Genomic DNA, 24,028 nt, shown 5'->3' on the forward strand with positions numbered 1-24,028 from the left:
TACTTTTATATAGGTAAATAGAAGGGAAATAAATTCATGTATGCTTTACACAAAAAACTGGAAATAGTTTAAATGTTATTTGGGAGAATGATGAAATAAATTATGTAATCACACAATGGAGCATTACAAAATTATTTTTTAAAAATGGGAAACAAAGAATAAAGAGAAAATTTACTGTACTAAAATAGAAATATAGGTATAACATATAATTAAAGAAATTCATAGCCAGGTCTTATATGCAAATAATACAATTGGAGCAATTGAATAAGATATTCAACTTTTTCCTTAAACTTTGTATACAAGTATAAACTATGTTTTAATACAAAATACATAATGACCTATAATATAACAGATGTCTATATTTACATACATAATATTCATAGTCATGAAATGAAGAGATATAGGTTTGCTTTAATTCAGGATCCATGAGAATAATTTCCTATTTATAAAAAGAGAGTAAATTTGTTTTAAAAAGACCACATCTGCTTTTGCAGTACTGTGATATTTATATGGTAAAAAATGAATCATGAGCTGGGTGCGGTGGCGCACGCTTATAATTCTAGGACTTGGGAAACAGGAGGATCACGAGTTTGAAGCCAGCCTCTGCCGCTGAGTGAGGCCCTCCACAAATTAAATATTAAAAAATAGGTGTGGGGGTGTAGCCCGGGGGCCAAAGGCCCCTGTGTTCCATCCCCAGTATACCAAAACAAACACAGAGAATTATGGCCACATTGCCTCCGGGTCATAACCTGCTGACCCCTGATATACTACCATACAGGAGTGATACTGAATAAAGTGTGCCTTTTGTAACATGGACGAATCTCACTAATACATTGTTGACTGAATCAAATCAGGTGCAAAAAACTACACTGTATAACTCCACATACAGAAAATTAAACACCATGGTATATACTCCTGTCCAAAAAGATGTGTTAAAGTCGTAACTCCTAGAGTCTTTACAAAGGTAAAGGTGAAATGAAGTTATCAAGGTTGGTTCAATACCATATGACTGACATCCTTACAGGAATGGGAACTCTGGCCACAGACACAGATCCACAAAGAGGGAAGGCTACGGTGAGATTGTAAGGGGAAAGATGGCCCCACGACCCACAGGCAGAGACTGGACATGCCTGTATGAGCCAAGGACACCCAGGATCACCAGCAAATACCCCTGGGGCCTTCAGAAGGAGCGTAGCCTTGCCAGCACCGCGATCTCAGTATCCTAGCCTCCAGAATGGCGAGACAGTGCATTTCTGCTGTTTTAAGCCACCAGATTTGTGATACTTTGTTATGCAGCCTAGAGAAGTGGGCGTGAGCAGCACTAAACGGTGACATCGGCACTGTATCACCTTTGCAGGAAGGGGAGTGACATCTGCACGCTCTAGCAAAGCTTTAGCGGCCTCTGCTTTGGGATCCAGACTGTCCCCTCCAAAGCTCCAGTGTTGGCAACGCCACTGCAGCGGTGTTCAGGGGAGCAAGAGCTGAGTCCTGACGGCTCTCACCTAGCAGTGGGTAAATCCATTTGCTGTAGTAATCGACTGAATGGATTTGCTGGGTGATCATGGTAAACCGGTGGGGCACTGCTGGAGCAAGCCGGCTGCTGTGCGTGGCTGTAGGGGCCACACCTGCTCCTGCTGCCTTCCTCTCTCTCTCTGCTTCCCAGTTGCCACGAGCTGAGCAACTTTTCTCTGCCACACCTTGCCACCTCAACGATTCTGCCGCAGAGTCTGCTGATCATGGCCTGTACCGTCCACGAAACCATGCCCCTCTGAAACCTTTCATCCTCTAAACTGTTCTTATCAGGTACTCTGTTCACAGTGACAGAAAGCTGATGAACTCAGGCTGTCCTTCACAGAATGCCATCCCTCAGAGAGTGGCTGCAGCTCCTGGGCAGGCTTTCAAATGTCCCTTACCTCGCCTTTCTATGCATCTTTCTCTCTCTCTTCCTTTCTTGCCTTCCTTAGTTTCTTTCTTACCTTCCTTTCTTTTCTCTCCTTCCTTCCTTTCTTTATTTTTTCTTGAGATTTAACCCAGGGACATTTTGACCTCCAAGCTAAACCCTGAGCCCTTATTTTTTTTATTTTTTGAAAAAGGTTATTACTAAGTTGCTGAGGGTCTACTTAAAATGCTGAGGCTGGCCTTGAACCTGTGATCCTCCTGTCTCAGCTCTCCAAGTACTTGGATTTCAGGTGTGTGCCACCACACCCAGCTTACACAACTTGATTTCAAATAGCCCCCTGACTCCAGTTTTTATACTCCCCTCTGTCTAAACTTATGATTTTCCCCACTGACTTGCCCCCTAAGTATAGCTCTTTCTGGTTTTGTTTATGCTTTTGTGAAAACAGCAACTATTAACTTATAATTTTCCTTAAACATAGAAAACTCAGCCCCCAAAGCACTGATTCAGGTGTGCTTTATGGAAAAAATCATTCTTGGGAGACTCTGCGTTCTTTGCAGAGCGGTGGCTAGGTCAGAGTCTGGGGAGGACGAGAGGATGATGACTCTGGTGAGAAGACAGATGACCAAGAAAACGATCCTGACATTTGCTAAAACAGTAAGGAAGACTAGATTGAAGACCACTGCAATCGAAGGAAAGAGAGATTGGGCCTCAACTCTGAATACAGCAAGGGCAGGTGGAGATTTGCAGCTAAAGGGCATGATGGGGGGGGCAACAAATGGAAAAGTACTAACAGGGGACATCAAGGCTTGAGGGTTCATGCCAACCTGGCCTGATGGAACGCTCATTACAGGAGTGCAAGGACTTAGACATTGAGAAGGTGGGGGATGAAGAACTGTTCAGATAGGAAAGGAATCAATTATCATCACTGATTAACTGAGTAACTTAGCAAGACTCTTTGCTAAAGGCCGGGAGGGCCAAAGACAGGCTGGGTGGCCAGGGTGGGGTAGCCCAAAAGAGGGGTCAGAGGAGCTTAACTCAAATTTGGTCAAGGAAAGTGTCTCTGTCACAGAGTCATGAACGGCACTCTGAGCTTGCCAGATACTTGACTTGACGCCGGGAATGGTGGCGCACGCTTGTAATCCCCGCGCTTGGGAGGCGGAGACAGGAGGATCGCGTGGGTTTGAAGCCAGCCGCGCTGGCTTAAGATACCCTGTTTCCAAAAATAAAATAGGTCTGGGAGTGTAGCCCGGAGGTAGAAGGGCTTCCAGGAACCCCAGTACCACCAAAAAAACAAAAACAGATACTTGACTTGGTGACAATATGAATATAAACCTGAAATTGTACAGGGTGGAAGCCCTCTGGCATTAGATTTTTATCTGTTCTATATCTTGTCATCACAAAAGCTCCCTGACTAGATTTTAAGGAGTTTCCTGGAGGTTTAGAGACTTGATCAATTTAATGTCATCTCCTGTGAAATGTAATAAGCAATCCTGAGACTGTGCAAAGTAATGGGCTGTCCAGGAAACCTGCATCCAGTTCACAATGAGTAATATCTGTGCAGGAGAAGCTGCGCTCTTTGTTAGCCAGAATGCTTCAGACATCCGTTTTTATCTTTAGTTCCCATTATGATAAATTAATAATCTAATAGAGTAAGATTCTTTTCAACAGTCATTTCTTCAATATCCTAAGAACATGTTGCCAGGCATGGTGGTGCACGCTTGTAATCCTCGCGCTTGGGAGGTGGAGAAAGGAGGATGGCGCAGGTTCAAAGCCAGCCACGTTGGCTTAACAGACCTGTTTCTAAATTTTAAAAAAAAGTATAAAATAGGTCTGGGAGTGTAGTCCGAAGGAAGAAGGGTTTCCAGGAACCTCAGTACCATCAGATACATAAATAAATAAATAAATAAATAATAAAAGAATAAAATCTCATTCTCCCTTCAACTTCCCCCAAAGAAAATATAGTTTGCCTATAAGTACCTTATCAGTGGCTTCTATGAATTTTCTAAAAACATAAAGGTAGACTTTTACTTCTTAGCTTGCTAGAGGAGATTATTTCAAGCAAAGGCTGGGTTTATGGAATAGTAATACTGGTATATAATCCTGTTGAAACATGGTTTCCCTAGGTCTGGAAAACTACTGCCCATGCATCCTTTAATTTTCTTCTTTCTTTCTTCTTTTGGTACTGGGGATTGAACCCAGGGGCATTCTACTTTGGAGCCACACCTGTAGCATTTTTGCTATTTATTTATTTATTTATTTATTTATTTATTTATTTATTTATTTAGTGGTACTAGGGATGGAACCCAGGGGCATTCTACCCCCGAGTGACACTCCCAGCCCTATTTTTTTTTATTTTTTATTTTTGAAACAGGGTCTCACTGAGTTGAAAATGTAGCAGTATTGGAAAGAGGTTTCAAAATGTATTAATGTACCAGTATTGGAAAAGATTTCCAATTTTAAAATATATCTTTGGTAGTAAAGAAAGCCAGAAGCTTCAGAAAAAAAGGGCCTTTTTACATTTTGAAAGAGAGGCAAACTTCCTCAAGGATGTGAAGAAATCCCAGATTCCAGATAAGCAACTTAACACATTTTGGAGTGTAACAAAAGGTGTGGGGGTCTGTGCCAGAGACAGAGGGGGCGGATCTGGCTGGGTGGAGACAGAGCTTGATGCCTGGGTTAGAGATAGGGCAGCAGATCTACATATCAAAGGACCTGCCCAGACCTGGTCAGGCTGGCTATAGGAATGGTTCACGTGTTGTGTCTTTGGTGAATTCCTTCGTCCCCCCTCCCCTCCAACATGCCACTCCTGAATGGCCTGGGGCTGTGACTGTCTCCTGTATTTCTATCTTTTTAATAAACTTTAAATCTTCAGCAAGAGTCTGGGCTATTGCATATCTATCCTTAGCTCAGGACAAAAACCCGCGCTTTATGTGTTTCTTTTTGGTTTTTTTTGGGGGGGGGAATTAATCCCAGGGGTCTACCAAGGGTCCCTAGGGACAGTTTCCCAAACCGTAATATCATCTCCTCAAACTGTAACAGAAAAGGGCCTCACTAAGTAGCGGAGGCTGGCCACGAACCGTGATCCCCCTGTCTCAGCCTCCCAAATGCTGGGATTACAAGCATTAATAAGCCTGGCTTATTTTTTATTTTGAAACAGGGTCTCACTAAGTTGCTGAGGGTCTTGCTAACCCGCTGAGGGTGGCCTTGAACCTGTGATCCTCCAATCTTAGCCTCTGAAGTACTGGTATTACAGACATGAGCCTGACTCCCAAGCATAACTTATATAAGTAAAACTCTGATGTTACAACAAAAACATAGAATAGCAAAAAGTGTCCTTCATTCAGTCCAGATAACCCAGAAGAATTAGCAGTGACCAAAAAAAAAAAAAAAAAAAAAAAAAGGTCATAAAATACAAGTTACATGCAATACCTACTTTTTATACTCTGGAAAGGCTCCTCTGCAAGTTTCAAAATTCTCCTGACCTGCCTCTTTCTCGAGCACTCTGGCCCTAGGACTTCCCTTCTGTCCTCCACCCAGTGGACACACCAGCTTTGCTTGCTTTTGGGCTTCTCCTCTCCTCTTTCCAGGATGCTCTGCTTTCAGGAGAGGCCCTCGGGCTAGTCCTGTGCACAGTCCTCTTTGACAACACAGTGAAGCTTATGAACCTCTTCTCAGGGTAATATTTGAAAGGCATAAAAACCAGGATTACAAAAGACAGTGATTATATTAAAATTGTCATGATAATTTAAAAATTATGATATGGCCACTGGGTAGATTAGGACACTAATGGTGCCCAATTGGTCCCATTTCTCTGTAGTCACAACCTGTGGAGTTTGCTCTCAAAATGACTCTGGCCTTTTGACCTGCTTTGACCCAGACGACACAACAGAACTGAGGTAGGACAAGAAGGTAGAGGTAGAAAGCGTACTGGTATTGGGAAGAGGGTTTAAAATGTATTAATGTGTCAGTACTGGGAAAAGATTTCCAATTTTAAAATATATCTTCTTTACTAAGAAAGCCAGGGTTAGCTAACATGTCCTTGCATTCCTAAGAACAATTTAACACATTTTGGGGGAGAAGACGAAAGGTAAAAGCCTGTGTCTGGAGACAGAGATGCCTCCCTCTCAGGCCATAAATCTGAGCCTGTTCTTGGGGACAGAGATGCCTCCCCCTTTAGGCCATAAATTCGGCTGGAGAGATAACAGAAGCAGAGCCGGGGTTGGAGATAAGGGGTAACATGATCTCCAAAAATCAGAGGGACCTGCTGGACTTAGACAGGATAAAAACTCAGTAAACTGGAGTTCTTTGGTATTTTCATTCGAATTGCCCCCCTGTGCCCCGCTCTGGCACAGGGCTGTACCTGTCTCTATATTTCTATCTTCTTAATAAACTTCTTTAAATCTTCAGCAGCTGTCCAAGCGATGAATACTTATTCTTAGCTTAGGACAAGAATCCACGGTTTTTCTGTTTGTCTGTCTGTGTGGTGGTGGGGGGGGATTACTTCTCCACACACACACCACGCACCTTTCCCCCCCTCCTGCAACCTATCCCGCAACAGAAAGGAGACAGAAAAGGAGAGTAAAATATAGCTCTAATATAAAAGTCTGGTGCTAACCCTCAGAGTGGTTTTCTCTCCCATGCCTGTCTCTCCCAAATTCCTGAGAAATCTGTAAACCTTAAAGTTAGAAAAAAAAAAACCCTCAAAACAAACTAACACCTCCCTCCCAAAAAAAACCCAAAAAGCAAACAAACAAAACCTCTGTAATTACCCTATGCACTGTTAACAAGACAGATACCACACCCCAAGAAGCCTATAATCTAGGGATCTTTCCAGCTTATGTATTGATCAGATCGTGGAGATCTCAATCCTGAGGACGGTAAGACACCAGGACCCAGTTTGTGGCCACCAGACTGATGTCACCTCAAGTCCCTCTCTATCCACCATACCAGGTCTCTTTTAAAACCAGTCATGAGCCCCAAATCACCTCTCACTCTGGAGGTGGCCTGCATTCTCCCTGAAACGTGTTATTTCTTGCATTCCTAAGTAAGTATCTGTCTACGTTTCTGGCTGGCTTGTGCTGAAATTCTTTTCTGCCATGTAGGCCAAGGACTCTGCTGGTCCTGAGTTGAGGTTCCCCCACTCTCCCACATCCTTCACAGAATTAACCCTTCTCCAGGGACAGAAGCAGCAATGGAGACTTCTGGGCTGTAGCCTCGCTCTTGCCCTATTAACACACTGGAGCAGGGGAAGAGGCCCTGCTAGCCTGGGAGCCACGCACCTGCCGGGCCTCAAGTAAGACTCTTGTGGGCTCTTTGGCCTAGGGAAGCTGCCAGGGGACTGCAGTCACGTGAGCCATCCCAGGCCAGTCCATAAGAACTAGCCAGCTGAGCACAGCCCAAGCTGCCAGCCCACAGAATCATGGTCACTTATCACAGAGTAGTTAGTACATAGCGGCTACAGTGATCCATGAGGTTCTTTAATAACATAATGTATAATCAGATCTAGTGGCAGGCCTACAAATACCATAATTTCAAAGCAATGATGGCATGGCAGGATATCTGCAAAAAACAAGGTATGATAAGAGAATATTTATACTTTCTAGTGATTACCAAGTGGCATGTGCTGCTAATTCTATTACGTTGTGTTGCCTACAAGCAGATAGAAGGAAATCCCAATGTCAGTCTTTTTATGGGGGCAGAGTACTAGGGATGGAACCCAGGGACATTTTACCTCCAAGCTACACTCCAGACCTATTTTTCATTCTTTATTTTGAAACAGGGTCTCACTAAGTTGCCGAGGGCCTCACTAACAGCTGAGACTAGCTGCAAACCTGAGATCCTCTGTCTCAGCCTCCTAAGTACTGGGATTACAAGTGTGTGCCCCCATACCCAGCTCAATGCCAATCTTTTAATGAAAACAAAGAAAATAATAATTTTTCCCATCTAAGTTTTTTTTGTTTTGTTTTTGGTGCTGGGGATTGAACCCAGGGGCTCTCTACCTCCAAGTTACAGTCCCAGCCCTATTTTATTTTTTATTGAAAACGGGGGCTCACTAAGTTGCTGATAGCCTCGCTAAGTTGCTAAGGATGGCCACAAATCAGTGATCCTGCTGTCTCAGCTTCCCAAGTACTGGGATTCTAGGCGTGTGCGCCATTCCCAGCTCTTTCCTATGTAAGTTACAAGGTTCTAAAACTCTCAGAACCTTGGTTAAGAAAGTCTTCTGGTTCTCCTTGCCATTCAAGTCTCAATTCAAAGGTCTCCTCAGAGGCCTTCCCAGACGGCTGATACAAACAGCTCCTGTCTCCCTTCCCCTCCCATTACTCTGTGTGGTTCACTCTGTGAACCAGTATTTGGAACAAGATACAGACAAGCAAAATACTCGGTGAAAGAACAGCACTAACCATTATTTGAAATTAGGTACTCACTTAATTTTTATGCATTTTACATATGTTACATATGCATGTTACATGTTAGATTATTACATTTCCTTTTGCATTTGAATATGATTAACTTTTTCTTTTTTCTTTCTTTCTTTCTTTTTTCTTTTTTTCTTTTTTGCTGTTCTGGGGATGGAACCTAGGGGCATTCTACCTCCGAGCTATATGCCCGGCCCTATTTTTATTCTTTATTTTGAAACAGGGTATCCCTGGGTTGCAAAGGGCCTCAATAAGTAGCTGAGGCTTTCCTCGAACCGTGATCCTCCTGTCTCAGACTCCCAAATGCTGGGATTACAAGCGCGAGCCACTACGCCAGGCTATGATGGACTTTTTCTATCTTGTTTGTAGCTGTGCTACGGCTTCGGTGTGACCTAGACAAAAGCCGGGACAGGAAGCCATGTGTGAACTGCATCATTCTCGTGAGACATCTCCCAGTCGCCCCTGCGCGCTCACGGACACACACGTGCGGAGAATTACACCCCAAGTGGAGCAGTGCATGGGGCCCAGCTTGTAATCCCTGTGCTTGGGAGGCTGAGACAGGGGGATCACACAGGTTCGAACCTCAGCTACCTAGGGAGGCTTTCAGGAACAGAATGTGTCACGGTTTCCAACAAAAATACAGAGTAGGTCTGGCAGTAGAGCAGAGAGGGGAAAAGACCCTGAGTTTCACCCCAGTACCCCCAACACTTAAAATAAAAAAATAAAAATAAAAATAAACCCTGAGTGGCAATTAGGCACTTGACACAGAATCCCAGAAGCCTGGCCTCCCAGGCGAACCTAGGAGGACCCGTCCTGGGCAGCAGCTGGGTTTTCCTTTTTACTGGCGACTTGCGACCCGCGCTGCACCCTAGAGCCTCTGCGCTCCAGTCTCTGCTGTGAGCTCCAGTCTCTGCTGTGAGATCCGGCCTGCCCTCACCGCTGGGGATTCCCAGCCGCCCCGCGGTTTTTTTATTCACCCACACCCGGGGGCCTCCCTCCCTTTTCTCTGCACACTCCAAAGACCCTGCCTGAGCCAAGAGGTGTGTGTTTTAAATAAGGAAAAGTAAATAAATACATATTAATTTATGGTAGAGCTGGGTATGGGGGCACACACTTGTAATCCCAGTACTTAGGAGGCTGAGACAGAGGATCGAAGGTTTGCAGCTAGTCTCAGCTGTTAGTGAGGCCCTCGGCAACTTAGAATAGTACACCTTGAAATAATACAGTTAAATCTGTGAAATCACCAGACTTGTTAATAATCCTTCAACATGCTGCTGAGCTGCCTGGAGGCACACACAGTGCTGCCTGCTCTTGGCACAGCTGCTTGCAGCGCATGTCTTGTGACGTGGAGCTGGAATGGCCCCAAAGCTCACAGTTAAAGACAGCGCAGCAGTGTCCAGGGTGAGGTTTCCAGACAATGGCAGGATCAGGCGGACTCTGCCCTTATCGCTGAGTTTACCTATCGGTAGCTGAACACACTACTGGGAAGTAGAACTTATTGGGAAAAAGTAGATCACGGGGTGTGCTCTGGCAGGGTTTATCTTTCCTTGGCTTCTCCTTCCCAGCTGCCATCAGCTGGGCAGCTTTCCTTCACCATGGCTTCCAGCTAATGTTTCTACCTTGAAGCCAGCTGACCATGGACTGAACCTCTGAAACCATCAGCCCAAATAAATCTTTCCTCTTCTAAGTTGTTCTTGTCAGGTACTTTGGTCAGAGTAATGGAAAGCTGATTAACACAGTGCTCAATGAGTATGGAATAAAAAAATAGGAGAGCTCCTCTAATTTGGGTATAAAGTTAAATTATAATGTCACTGAACTATTTTATTTTACAGAAACATGAAGTCCTAATATCTCTCTTATTTCTCAAAAGATCTACCATAAATTAATATGTATTTATTTACTTTTCCTTATTTAATATGTATAAAGGTATCAGGAAACATAATAAATCAAATGCCAGTCATTTGTATAAAATTGTAAGGAAAAATGTTAATATATCAGAGGTTCTGAGAACATATACATTATTAAATATGTAATGGCCAGAAACCTGGCTTGTATACAGTGGGAATTAACCACAGAATTTTAGTAAAATAGTAAATGTCAAGAGAAATTTAACACCATGGCAATGCTAATGAGGATCACTAACAAATAACTCTTAAAATAACTAATGAAAACTTGTGATGCTAATTAAGGAAAAGGAAGAGCTTGGAGCCAGGAGACTGGTTAAAGTGAAAAACTCACTAGCAAAAAAAAAAAAAAAAAAAAAAAATGGGCATTAGACCCAAGGGGAAGAAATCTATTCTTATTTATGTTACTAAAAAAAAAATCTTTCTTTTTTGAATTGCTAAAGATTACATTCTATTGGGAATGGTTTATTTCATAATAAATCAAAATAATGGCAACTACTGGTTTTTTTTGGCACCACTGATCATACAATTATCTCCTGCATTTTTCGGTCCAGAATAAGACGGTGGTGAATACCATTAAAACATGACAAAAATAATTCCATGAAGACTAAAAAGAGTGAGACAAATAAAGCAGGAAAGAAAGGGGGAAAACAGTTCAGTGGGGGCTGCTTCGGCAGCCATCCAGCCCCGGCAGGATGACCTGCAACTGGTGTGCAGTGTGCAGGGTGTGGCAGCACTCCTGGAATCCTATTTTAATCAACAAAGAATTTCTTTATGTTGAAATTAAATTTCCACTAGTATTGGCAAAAAGTAAGAAACCACAAATGTGAGCCAGGCATGGTGGCTCACGCTTGTAATCGCAGTGCTTGGGAGGCTGAGACAGGAGGAGCGTAGGTTCAAACTTGTGCCAGTGCGCGCCACCACACCCGGCATCGCGTTAGATCCTAATCACACACAGGACAGACCCTCCGGTTCACTCATCTGCAAGTGGGGATCAGAATACGTAAGTCCGTGTGGCCACTGTGAGGATTCATGAGGAATGATGTAGAGACCAGGCACAGTTAAACATATCACTCCTGGGTTTGTCACAGAAGTTTAATAAGGGGAGTTACATTTGAATGGAACCTTGAAGGAAGAATTTAGACAATTAAATGGATAGAGAAAGATAGGCTTTCTAGCCCGAGATAAGCCTCTGAGCAAACATAGCATCAAATTTATACTGAGGGTAATGCAAAAATACCCAGTGATCAGATTGGGTTTGTCAAGGCCATGGTCAAGATGGAGCCTTGAGAAAAGTTAAGAAAGAAAGAAAGTAGGAAGCATGTGGAAAACTGCTAAATATTTTTAGCATATGCCTAAGTTTGCTGCTCTCTCAAAAAACAAAATATTAAATTATAGTCTAGTGTTGTTAACCTTTAGGGTAGTGAGAGAAACAAAATATTTTCAGTAATTAAAACTTTTTAGGTTCCTCACTAGGGTTGAGGTTTAGGAAATAGTACAGTTTAGCATGGTTGGAGCCAAGGAACTCGAGACAGATTCTGCAGGAATTCTTTGTTAAACAAAGGAATTTGGGGGGCCATCAGTCTTACAGGCAAAGTGACCATATGATCAGATTTATGTTTTGACAAGGGATTCTGCTGAGAATAGGGAGGGTAGGCTCTAAGAAGAAGAGTCAAAGAGAACAAGTGAGCAGCTCCAGGATCTCAGAGCGAGAGAAGAGATGAGGAGATTTGAGGAGGGGACAGATCAAGGGCTATCTCAGAATTAACAGGACTTGGTCACTGGTTGAAGGGATCGTAAGTGAAAAAAGAAAGAGTAAAAACCATGGCCTAATAAAAACAAGAACACTGTATTATTCAGCCTTTTGTCACTGGGACAACATACCTGAGAATAAGAAGGAAAGACTGATTCTGGCTTGGGATTCTAGAGGTTTAGTCCATGGTCAGCTGGCTCCAAGACAGAAACACCATGGAGGAAGGGTGTAATATAAGAGAGCTGCTCTGCTCATGGTAGCAGGGGAGGGGCTGGGGAGAGCGCCCGGGGACAAGATAAACTCTCCCAGAGCACATCCCTGGTGACCTATGTTCTCCAACTAATCCCTACCTCCTGTAGTTTCCACCACCTCCCAATAATGCCATCAGATTATTGACCCATCAGTAAAAGGATCCACTGATGATGTCAGAGTCCTCGGGATCCAACCACTTCCCAAGAGCCTCGCCTCTGCGCATTGTTGCAATGGAGAACAAGCCGGACTCAGTATTAATTTGGATTGTCAAATCAGAAATTTATGGACTCTTAAGAAAAAAAAGTTGGGTCAGATATCCTGGTCCAAGTGGGAAAGAGGCCGGGGCATGAAATAGGCTTCCTCCCCTCCTCCCCAAGGAAGGCTACTTCCAGGAAGTTCCACCAATCCAAGACTATAACATCTATTTTCTCTCATCAGAGCAAATATGAATATTTTTCTTTTGTTGGAGAGAAGACAATACATTGTTCTTACCTATATTGTTCTTACCTCCCCCAAGCAGCCCACAGGAGTTCTCCACTCTGGAGCCAAGAAGGCCTGATCTTTAGAAGTTAAGGAAAGCTTAGGCAGGGTGGGCAGGGAAGGAAAGGGGCTGCCCACTGACCCAAGCAAGCCCCGGATGGCGTTGCCCACACTATTCCTGCTCTGGACCTTAAAACCAGTATTTACTTTACTTCTGGACTCCAGGAGTCCACTCACATCAGGCTCCCACACTCTCTCTTCCTCCACTACCAGTAACCACATCTGTTCTTCACGTCATCTTCTCCAGCTCTCCCAACCCAGACACACTGCCCCCTCATCAGGGCTTTCCAGTCTTGGGTCTCTCCCTTGCTCATTATCCAGGGCCCTGGACCTTCACTCCCCTCCTTACCCAGCTTCGATTCCACCGTTACCACATGCTAACTCTTTTGCAGACACATTTAACTCCCTTGGGCCTCTTCCCCAGCTCATCATAAATCCTAACTCTCTGTGTGCACACAGCCGGACAGAACTAACAGAAGTGTAGATGGGAGTGGACTGGACTCCGCTTCAGTGAGTCGGTGGAGAGTGGTGTGAGAGTCCAACCTCTGAGCCAGACCTGCCTGGGTTCAAATTCTGACTCCAATCCTTCATCATGTCATTTACTTCTCCATGTCTCAGTATCTCCTGCTGTAGTGGAAATTAATTCAGAGAGCCACTACATGGTCAGAACTTGGCCTAGTTTATGCAACTGATTTTTTAAAAATCCTGCATGTCTTAAATTCAAGTGGGCCTTACACATGGTCCAGTGGTCACACTACAGCTGGAGGTGTAGGTCGTTGTCTACTCCTCTCCCTCACCTGGTCAGACCTTTCTTCCCTCCCTGAGACTCTTGCTTCATGCTTTTTTGCAGAGAGGAAAAATTAATGAAAGATGACTCCTGATCCTATTCTCATTTTGATCTCTTCCATTCTGCTGTATGCAGTTTAAAGTTGTAAATCTTGTGTTAAGATGAATAGACCCAGACCTTTATGTTTGTATTTCCATTTCTCTAGTCACATTTCTACTCAATCCTCTGATGCACATGAAACCCGGCCTTCACCAAGTCATCAGTGTCGCCACTGGGCTTCGAGGCCACTCTGCTCTTGCGGGACTTCTTCAATGCTGGTAACGACCTTTTGAAGCGCTGCCTCCTCCTGGCTTTCCTGTGCAGTCTCTTTCTGCTTGCTCCCCTCTTCTCTGCTTGGCTCAAATGTTGAGTGCTTCAGGTGTGCACTGAGCCTCTGAGCCTTCTCTTTTCTGCCTACTTACTCTGAACAGCCTCATCCAGGCCTGGGGCTTGAAACATCCCCCAATATGCTGATGATCCTCAAACCCCTACCCAGGGCTCACAGTACCCTATGCACCCTAACCCGGGCACCCTGAATACTCAGCCAGTATCTTCCCCGACTCACCGCCAGGCCTCCTGTTGGCTCTTTAAGGACCTCACGCTAGACCTTGCTGTGAAGCCAGCTGTATTCTCTGCTTGGATTTCTTCCTCCTTGTTCACACTGCTATGTCTTTTCATCAAGAACTCAACCTAAATGTCATTTCCACAGAAAACTTTCCTAGATCATTCAATCTAAAGCAGCCACCCAGTCATTCTCACATAGCTCTGGTGCCATGAAAAGCACTTGCCACGCTGTGATGTCTTTGTTTGCTTAGTGGCTATGTGTCTCCCACTAGACATGGAGCCATGATAGCATCCTTTGTCAGTACCTGCTCCCCGCTGTGTCCCCAGGCCACACGGGAGCACCACATGCATGGCGGCTGTTTCCCAGATCTCAGTCCCATTACGTCCAGACTGGACTGGGTTGGCGGTGACCTGAAGAGGGCTGCAAAGTATTAGCTGGGCTTCATCAAGGGAAGGAGAGGTCAGATATGTTTCATATATAGTCATGTGTCACATGACAATGTTTTGGTCAACAATAAACCACATATACAACGGTGGTCCCACAGGATTACATTGCCTAGTGACACAGACATCTTAGCTGTGTAAAGAACATGTTTACTTGATAAAATTGCCTGATGATGATGCATTTAGCAGAACATAGGGTATGGTATGACTATAGTTGAGTTCACAGATTGAAAAGAAAAAGATGGGGAGAGGGATACCTACAAAGCAGGCCCCATGTAAAATTCCCCAGTATTTAAAAATATTATTGGCGACATACATTCTACGTGTATTTATACTTTATTCTATCTCTGTAGAAAGACTCGCTAGGAAAAGATTCTAATAAACTCATTCACTGTAAGGTATATATGACTGTTATAGTTTAGATTTAAAATATCTCTCAAAGTTCATGTGGGAAGCTATATACTCTGGTGTATCTCTAGGCTTTTATTTAACTCAAATGGTTTATATATCTGCCTTTAGAGCAATACTATACTGTTTCAATTATTGTAGCTTTATATGGTTTGAAATCAGAAAATATACATCTTCTAGCTTTGTTCTTTTTCGAGATCAATTGGGGTATCTAGAGTCCATATTCCATATTAGGATAGATTTTTTCTGAAAAATAAATGTATGATAGTTTCACCTAAAAAAAAAGAAAAAAATATTCTCTGGTAAGAAAGAAAGCAAAAAGAAATATTGAAATGTTATCTTTAAGTCATCAAAAGCTTGGTATCAGACAAATGAAACTGTTATGTGAGATTATCATTGTTAATATTGGATAAATTGCTATAATACTAGATGTCAACCACTAAGCCAAGCATGGGAAGGAGGGATGGGGCGGGAATGGGGTGGGGATCGGGTAGGGGCTAACTGGGCGATGTGTGCATGTATGTCTACAAAAGTATTTTTTTTTATCCCATTATGATGTATGAATACAGTGCACCAATAAAAAAAAAAGAAAAAAAATACAAAATAGGACAAGGTGTGTAGCTCAGAGGTCAAATGCTTCTGGGTTCCATACCCAGACACACCAAAAATTATATAGAAATAAAACTCTTCCAAAAAAAAATTAAAATAGGAAAAGAATTAAAATTATCTTTGTTTGCAGATGACATGAACCTATATCAAGAAGACCCAAAAAAGTACAACAAAAAGACTAGTAGAGCTGATTAACCAATTCAGCAAAGTAGCTGGATACAGAATCAATTTAAAGAAATCAGTAAAATTTCTATTTGCCAGCCATGAATCAACAAAGAAATACAGAAAACAATCCCATTGACGATAACCTCAAAACCAACAAAATACCTAGGAGTAAACCTAACCAAAGATGTAAAAGACCTCCACAATGAATATTATAAAACACTTAAGAAATAAATTGAAGAAAACCTTCAATTTGATGGAAAGATCTCCATTGCTCTTGGATAGGCAGAATAAACATCAAAAATGGTAATTCTATCAAAAGTGATCTACAGAATCAATACAATCCCTATCAAAACACCAATGCAATTCTTTATAGACCTAGAAAAACCAGTCATAAATTTCATACGAAGAAACAAAAGACCCAGAATAGCCAAAGCAATTCTCAGCAATAAGAACCATGCAGGAGGCATCACAATTCCTGACTTCAAATTATACTCCAGGGATATAGTAATTAAAACAACATGGTACTGGCACAAAAACAGGCACACAGACCAATGGAACAGAATAGAAGATACAGAAATTAACCTACACACTTGCAGTCAATTGATCTATAACAAAGGAAGCAAATACATACTCTGGAGAAAAGACAGCCTTTTCAATAAATGGTGATGGAAAACAAGCTATCCACTTATAGGAAAATGGAACTAAATCCTTAGTTCTCACCCTGCACAGAAATCAACTCAAGATGGATCAAAGAATTTGGAAGTTAGACCAGAGTCTATGAAGCTGTTAGAGGAAGGCATAGGTTCAACACTTCAACATATAGGCACAATAAGAACTTCCTCAATAAGACCCCCAAAGCTCAGAAAATCAAAAAAAGAATTAATAAGTGGGATGGTATCAAAATAAAAACTTTCTGCTCATCAAAGGAAATTATCAAGAGTCTAAAGAGAAATCCTACAGAATGGGAGATCTTTACCAGCTGTCCCTCTGACAGAGGACTAATATCTAGAATATACAAGGAACTTAAAAGACTTTAGCAAAACAACCCAATCAAGAAATGAGCAACTGGATTAAATAGACACATCACAAAAGAAGAGATATAAATAGCCAATAGATACATGAAAAAATGCTCAACATCACTAGCCATCAGGGAGATGCAAATCAAAACTACCCTGAGATTCCATCTAACCCCTATCAGAGTGGCAAGCATAAAGGAGTCAGATAATAATAAATGTTGGCAAGGCTGAAATAGGTATTCTTCTACACTGTTGGTGGGATTGCAAACTAGTCTAGCCACTACGGAGACCAGTGTGAAGAGTCCTTAGAAAACTGCGAATGGATCCAGCATACAATCTGGCTATACCACTCCAGGGTATCTTTCCAAAGGGGTTGAAACCAGAGAACCATAGTAACATATGCATACCCATGTTTATAGCAGCACAGTTCACAATAGCCAAACTATGGAACCAACCTAGGTGTCCATCAACAGATAAATGGATTGCAAAATTAAGGGAAATACAAACAATGGCATTCTACTCAGCAATAAACAAAAATAAAATTACATAATTTTCAAGAAAATGGAAATACCTGGGGAACATTATGTTAGGTGAGATCAGCCAATCGCAGAGTGAAGGTCATATGTGTGCCAGTGTTGGGAAGAGGCCTCAAAATGTACTAATGTTACCAGTATTGGGAAAGATTTTCAATTTTAAAATATATCTTTGGTCGTGAAGAAAGCCAGGAGCTGTGAGGAGAGGGCAGCAGATTTCCAGGCACCATGGATGATTAGCAAAGGAACAGAAGAAGCCTAGGGCCTTTTTTACATTTCTAGAGAGGCACACTTCCTCAAGGATGTGGGGGAATCCAGACTCCAGATAGCACCTTTTGGAGTGTAACAAAAGACCTAGGAAGATCTGGGCTGGAGACAGAGCAAGATACCTGGGTTAGAGATAGGGCAGGATATCTACATATCAAAGGACCTGCTGCAGAGCTGGTTGGGCTGGCTATAAGAATACTCTATGTCCAGGAATCTTCCATGATTTCATTTGAAACACCCCCATGCCACTCCTGAATGGCATGGGGCTATAATTGTCTTCTATATTTCCATCTTTTTAATAAACTCCTTTAACACTAGATAAAAAAGGAAATCCTATAGAGGAGCAAACAAGACAACCTAAATGAGGAGATGGGAGGGGGGAAGAAGGAAATTCTCTAAAGCACACAATGTACTTAAATATATTGAAGTCAACCACTAAGCCAAGCAAGGGAAGGAGGGAAGGAGGGATGGGGAGGGAATGGGGTGGGAATTGGGTAGGGGCTAAATGGGTGATGTGTACAGGTATGTCCACACAAGTTTTTTACCCCAATATGATATATGAATATAATGCACCAAAAAAATTAAAAATTAAAAAAATTAATAAACTCCTTTAAATCTTCAGCAAGAGTCCGGGCTATTGCATATTTATCCTTATATCAGGACAAGAACCCATGGGGTTTTTTTAGGGGAATTGGTTCCAGGGCTCTAACAAAGATCCCCGGGACTGTTTCCCCAAATGGTAACCCTCACCCCAAACAGTAACATTCATCTTTAACCGTAACAATATGTTTTCTTTAACATGTGCAGGATAGGAATAAGAGACTCCAGATGATGAGGAAAAACCTCAGGGGAGCCAGGGAGGAGATATAAGGGTAGGGATGAAGGAAGACTGAGGTTCATTAAAAGAAATACTGTAAGAATGCTGTGAAAGACATCCCCCTCCCTTTATAGAATTAAGTTAGAAAAATCCCTCTCCCCTTATAGAATTAAGATATTAGGATATAGAGTTAAGATATAGAATTAAGTTGGAGTAATGTTAGTAGTGTTAAGAGTTGTTTTTGAGAATTAAGATGTTTGGATTTAGAATTTAGTTAAAATAAACTTATAAGTTCCTGCTTCTGATAACCGCCTGAGTTCTGGCTTCTGTAAAACTGCTTGCTTATGCCCCATTTACTTTAATGTAAAAAGTTTTTTTAATCTAAAAAAAAAAACCTGGTTTGCTGTTAGAAATTGTTGTAAGGTTAGACTTGTCTTTTAAAATTCTTGTTTTGATGTCAGGAGTCGTTTCTTTAAAGTTTGAAATATTTTTAAAATATTATAAAGTGTTTTAGAGAGTAAAGCTAGTTTTCTTGGAAATGAGTTCTAAGCCCGCCACAGCATTATCTATAAGAAAACACCTGTCCCTCGTGGGCTGAGCTAGAGGTTACCATAATACCCGAGCACATACCCTGCATGAGGGAGATAGACATGCCTTGGCGGGCGGTGACGTAGAAAGGCTGTCCTGTAAAGCCATTTGCTGTGATTCAAGTGTGTGCGTGCTTGCTTTTAAAATCATTGGTTGTACTTGTTTACCTTCTTATTTGATTGGTTGTATCCTAATTTTGGCTGGCCATGACATGTATGACCACTCCCTTCTGGGGCTATAAATTTGGACCCTGAGGTAGGCTCTGGGTCGGCTCTGACCACATCCTTCTGTCAGTAAGGCTGAATGTTGGCTTGACCAGGGCACTCCCTGGTAGTCATTCGGACAGTTCCTTTAACGACAGTCAGGCTTGTGAAAGCGTTCCGACCACTGGCTTGCCAGTAAGAGCTGCAGCACAATAAACCCTACGTGTGATTTACATCCTTGGCGAGTTCTTCGTTATTTGGGTAAGGGGGCGACTCTCGGACCCTAACAATACTACCACAGGCTATGTGTTTAGCTGTGAATATATAGCAACATCAATCTGGTACTCTGCATTGGGAGGAGGGAAATGGGGAGGGGCACCAAGAGTGTGTGCATGTATGTCATTGTCAACATGATTTACATTATGATGTGAGGCTATAACGCACAAATAAAAGCACAAAAATAAATAAATAGATATATTTGGGGGAACATATGGTTAAATAAAAGTTACACTTTTTTTCTGCTTCTGGACTTCTCAGAACCTTTAATATAACAGTGTCCATTACGCATTAAGACTTTTTAAGAGCAAGATATGTCATGCACCATTTGCAAATTTATTTGGCCACAAGACTTTTGCCTTTCTCAAGGAGCATTTAAAATAATCCATACACGAGGACATTGAAAAATGTTACTCTGAGATAGTAAAAAATGATAATGTCTGTCTGGTGGGGCAGAGAAAACCACAAAGCTAACCCAACCTTGGAATCCTCTCCCCAGTTGCAGAGAGTTGAACAAACCATCAGATTTAAGTAATGACACAGAGGCACAGGCAGAGGGCTGAAGAGATGTAAACAAGGGTGAAATGAGATGTCCAGGTCCTAATCAGCATCCAGTGGGTAAAACAGGTGAAGGGGTTCAGGACGCATCCTAAAACACGGCACTTGGGGATACGGATTATTTCGAGCAGTAGGCGTTGGAGAAACAGCAGATGTAATAAAGGGTTTCTGCTCTTTTCTTTTGTACCTAAAAACAAGCCACACCATTTCCCAGAGAAAGGTGCTCTCCCTAGAACAGGAAGAGAAACAGTTACCATCAGAGACTGGAAGAGATGCCAGAATAGATCTGTACAAACTTACAAAAATACCCTTATCTTCTACTAGTTTTCCTTACACTTTTCCAAACCCCTTTGTCTTGTCATTTCTTCACAGATTTATTTTTTGTTTGTCTTAAAAGAGATTTGAGTTTTCTGAATTCTGGTCACTTCTTTGGGTCTTTATTTTCTTGTGAGGACTCCCATGTATGTGTAAAATTATAATAAAACATGTATGCTATTCTGACAATCTGTTCTTTGTCAGCAGAAACATTCCATCCCATACCCAAGAATGATAAATCAATAGCTTTATCATTCTTGATTTTCACTTTAAGGCATATGTAAATCTTGCTTTTTTTTTTTTTTTTGGTACTGGGAATGAAACCCAGGGGCATTCTATCTCTAAGCTGTACCCTCAACCCTGTTTTTTATACTTTATTTTGAAACACAGTCTTCCTAAGTTGCAGAGGGCCTTGCTAAGTAGCTGAGGCTGTCTGCGAACCACGATCCTTCTGTCTCAGCCTTCCAAATGCTGGGATTACAAGCGTATGCCACCACGCCTGGCTCTAAGTCTTTCTTTTCTTTTTTTTTTTTTTTTTTTTTTTTTGTACTGGGGTTCCTGGAAACCCTCTGGGCTACACTCCCAGGCCTATTTTATATTTTTTATTTAGAAACAGGGTCTCTTAAGCCAGCTCGGCTGGCTTTGAACCTGCGCGATCCTCCTGTCTCCGCCTCCCAAGCGCAGGGATTACAAGCGTGCGCCACCACGCCTGGCTCTAAATCTTTCTCTTAAGAAAGCACCGTGAAGGGTTAACCATCTCACACTGAATTTGAAACAATACAGTCTTCTGTCCCAAGGGACAAAGGCCTCCATTAGAAGGCAAGGACCATCTCATTTCACGCTTCGGTGCCTCGTTTTAAACACTTATCATAAGCAAGATCTTGGCAGCAACATAGACTCTGCCATTTTAAACAGTTCAAATAATTGGTGCAAAATAAATAATAAAGAACTAGCCTTCTGCCTTCTTATATGCTGGTTTATAGATTTTTTTTCTTTGCGCAAAAGGACATTAAAAGAACACATTACTTTATTTGATTTTTATTTCATTTTATTTTGTTGCAGGTCTGGGGATGGAACCCAGGGGCGTTCGCCCTCTGCCCTATTTTTTATTCTTTATTTTGAAACAGAGTCTCACTGAGTTGCGGAGGGCCTCACTAAGTAGCTGAGGCTGTCCGCCAACCGCGATTCTCCGGTCTCAGCCTCCCGAATGCTGGGATTACAAGCGTGCGCCACCCTGCCTGGCTAAAAGAACACGTTATTCTAAACAATAAAACAGATTAATAAACATTTGCGCTGCATCTCAGTTGGGCACAGCGTGTGTTTCACAGGAAAGCTTTTTGAGCAGGATCTTTTCCTTCGTATCCACTTTTTGAGATACAATCTAGATACTCAAAATTCACTTACTCAAAGTATATGATTCAGTGCTTTGTGTAATACTGTCACCTGGTTGTGACCATCACAACGATTAATTTTTATCGCCTCAATAATTCCATACTCCCAGGACATCCCCGTTCCTTCCAACCCTATGCAATCACTCATTTACTTTCTAACTATAGATTTGTCTCTTTTAGACATTTCATATCATTGAAGTCACATCATGTGTGGTCCTCTGAGACTGTGTATGATATTTTAAGCCACTTGGTTAATGCTGATATATATTTGTTTTTCAAGGTCTATAGATAGCCATACCGTAGTACAATATATATTTCCAATATGGCAAAGTGCTGCAGTGTGCTGGCTGTTGTCCAGTGCAGGGCAGATCCAGGGATTGTGATATTACATTTCACAGGGTAGCAAGGTCATTTAATATTCACTCAATGATCTGCAAGTACAATTACATCACTCACAGGGAAATGGATGGAACTGGAGAACAGGCTAAGTGAGAAATAAGAAATCGGATGCTCTCCCTAACATGCGGATGCTAGGGAGAAAGGGGGTCAAAGGAGGAGCTCTAGACAAAGAAGAGATGCTAGAGATGAGCAAATAAGGAGACCTAACTGAGGGGATGGGAGGCGGAAGAGGGAAATTCTCTAATGTTCATGATGTGCTTTAACAAAGCGATCAAAGTCAATCACTAAGCCAGACATGAGAAAGAGGGAGGGGGAATGGGGCGGGAACTGGGGAAGGGCTAATGGGGTGATGTGTGCATGTGGGTCTCCACCATCTTGTATTCGATCAAGATGTATGACTACGATGCACCAATAAAAATTTAAAAATAAAAGTGTGGCTTTGTAACCTGGGTATTGTAAGCTGAGTACACTTGATTTGTTTTGGAATGAACCTTCGTAGGTACAAAATACTGCAGTCGATTCTCTTTTCAATGATCTACCTTGAAGTCAGGAAACCACCGATCATGTTCCGAAGGAAACTGGTATCTCTTGCTACTTGCTTGATTTCTTTTCCTTCCTTTTTCTTTTTAGGTTAAAGATGCAAAAGCAAGACCCATATGAATTATGGCATGACAAGTTTCTTTTCTGATAGAACATTCTTGTAACTACGAATGTGCATGCTGTCTCAATACAATTACTGTAGTAAAATAATTTATTAAGTGGCAATTGAGGCCAGGTGCAGCAGTACACACTTGTAATCCCAGTACTATGGAGGCTGAAACAGGAGGATCACAAGTTTGAGGCCATCATGTGGTAAATTATGAGACCCTGTTTCAATTAAATATACATACATAAATAAAAAGGCTGGGATGTAGCTCAGAGCTTAGCGTTCAAGCCCCAGTACCATCAAAAAGAAAAAGAAAACATTCGTTAATAAATTTGAAAATTTATAAATAGATTTGAAATCTAGATTGTACAATAAAGGTCAAGGTTGGATTCACAAGTATTCCAGAAATGGCTCAACCCCCTCACCTCAGCCTCACAGACTTCACTACGGCCCTGATGTAAAAGGGTCCAACTCAAGATCAGCGATTTAGGAAAAGCACCGTCGTCACTGTCGTTGTTGTGGTTACTATTCCTTTTTTGTTTTTTTATTTGTTTTTGGTTTTGCAGTACTGGGCCACAACTGAGCCACAACTCCAGCCCCTTTAAAAGTTGTTGTGTTTTTAGCCGGGCGTGGTGGCGCACGCTTGTAATCCCCACACTTGGGAGGCAGAGACAGGAGGATCGCGCAGGTTCGAAGCCAGCCGCGCGTGCTGGCTTAGGAGACCCTGTTTCCAAATAAAAATGTAAAAATAGGTCTGGGAGTGTAGCCCGGAGGTAGAAGGACTTCCAGGAACCCCAGTACCACACACACAAAAAAGTTGTTTTTTGTTTTTGTTTTTTTCGTTTTAATTTTTGTTTAAAAATTTTGAGACAGGGTCTCACTAAGTTGCCCAGACTGGCCTCCAACTTGCAATCCTCCACCAGTTTCTGCCTCTCAAATTGCTGGGATTAGAGGTGTACACCAGTGCCCCACGTTGTGATTTCAAAGACACTGTGAAAAGGAATGAATGAACCAAAATGGAAGCACTGACATTAGGATAAAATAAGCCAGGCATGGTGGTGCGCGACTGTAATCCCGGCACTTGCGAGGCTGAGACGGGAGGTTCACAGGTTTGAGGACTGACTCCGCAATATAGCAAGCCTCTCAGCAACCTAGCAAGACCATATTTCAAAAAAAATAAAAAAGGGCTGGGTGTATTTGCTAAGAGAACCTCCATGTTCAATCCCTAGTGCTACCAA

At 42.2% G+C, this 24,028-nt stretch overlaps 1 protein-coding gene across 8 annotated transcripts in view; it reads right to left on the reverse strand.

Moving 5' to 3' along the window:
- Positions 1-24,028, reverse strand: part of BICD1 (BICD cargo adaptor 1) — a gene marked incomplete at both ends in the record, with an annotated part of 241,407 nt that overhangs the window by 66,604 nt on the left and 150,775 nt on the right. The window lies entirely within an intron of this gene.

This window comes from Muscardinus avellanarius, assembly GCF_963383645.1.
Source record: "Muscardinus avellanarius genome assembly, chromosome: 11".
In the NCBI taxonomy this organism is placed as follows: Eukaryota; Metazoa; Chordata; class Mammalia; order Rodentia; family Gliridae; genus Muscardinus; species Muscardinus avellanarius.